This window comes from Penaeus monodon, chromosome 32, assembly GCF_015228065.2.
Source record: "Penaeus monodon isolate SGIC_2016 chromosome 32, NSTDA_Pmon_1, whole genome shotgun sequence".
NCBI classification, from domain to species: Eukaryota; Metazoa; Arthropoda; class Malacostraca; order Decapoda; family Penaeidae; genus Penaeus; species Penaeus monodon.
Genome location: NC_051417.1, coordinates 26,265,311 through 26,266,537, shown reverse-complemented (window position 1 = coordinate 26,266,537; position 1,227 = coordinate 26,265,311). Strand labels below are relative to the sequence as shown.

The window sequence follows — 1,227 nt, the reverse complement described above, 5'->3', positions numbered from 1 at the left end:
CATGACAGAAAATATTCATGTTCCTAATATCACTAGCAAAACTAGACAAGCTATCTGAACTTCTGGAGTTTGTCACTTGGAGATTTAGTGTAATTATCACTGCAGCTCAGGGAGCCATATTGGTGAGACAGGCCAAGTGGATGTATAGGCAAATACATTCTGTCATACAGTATTTCGACACTGGGGCCGGCAGCCGGTCACATAGACACTTCCATTGGTAAAAACGTTTGTTATCCCACTAAAAAATAACACATTATTTCCTTTCAGAATAAAAGTTGACACTTAGGAAAAATAAAGGCTCTCTCTCAAGCTCCTAACTGAAATATCACGATGAACGACTCAACTCTGTATTAAATTGGGAGAAAATTATGAGAAAAGAGGTGTTATTTCCGCTGAAGTCGCGAGAGATCTGAACATCAAGTGGGGAAAAAAGGTCATGTTACCCTTAATAAACGGGCGCTGGAGGCTTAAAGTCGACCTTGGGCTTGCTCTCCCAACCCTCTGAAGTGGTCGGTCTTCTGGTTAAGTCGAACACGTCCAAGGCATCAGCTTTTTCCCTTTTTCAGCGACCAGAGAAAATTAAAGAGAGAAACTTATTTCTTCTGACACATCAGTAAGACTTTGTAATAGATCCTGTGACAAACAATAACATACCGGCTGTATGGAAAAGAGAAGAGGGAAAAGGTGTTCGATTTTATATAAAAGGAGTCGAAGAATATAGATACTTGGATTCCTCCAGAGCTGACTCCCTTTCTAGCGCTGGTCATGTTGCTTATACTTCACGTCATAGGAGAGCAGGCGAATCCTGTTGTGAAAGTTATGAGCAAAATCCCTAAATAAGGAATGGTTATTGATGATCATTTATCAATATCGATAAATGAGCAAAATCCGCAAAGTAAACATGACATGCAGAGAGGCAAAGACATCAATAATCTGGACCCTACACAACCATGTATTATTAAACATATATTCACTATCACGGCCATGCTGATGTCCATGAGATTCGTGGCCGTATTTTAGAGTGCACTATCACTCTTACATGTCACTGCATTGGGCGGTGATCTTTGAGACTGCTTTCACGCCGAACGTCGTCGGATCCGTGACTCAGCGTTTGCACGTGTTCGCTCAAATTGACGCGAACACCTACACTGATGTTCAGAGCTTCCGGAAGTCCTGTGGGGATGTTCTGTAATGTCTCATACGCTAAACAACAGATTTTAGATAAAT

At 41.3% G+C, this 1,227-nt stretch overlaps 1 protein-coding gene across 3 annotated transcripts in view; it reads right to left on the bottom strand.

The window, feature by feature from the left end:
* The window catches only part of LOC119593769 (arf-GAP with coiled-coil, ANK repeat and PH domain-containing protein 2-like), a 32,246-nt gene extending 31,628 nt beyond the window's left edge, over window positions 1-618 (bottom strand). For all 3 annotated transcript variants that reach the window (XM_037942787.1, XM_037942786.1, XM_037942788.1), the window contains exon 1: window positions 444-618. The gene's annotated coding sequence lies outside the window, so the exon portion shown is untranslated. The remainder of the gene's footprint in view (window positions 1-443) is intronic.
* Between the last annotated feature and the right edge of the window lie 609 nt (window positions 619-1,227).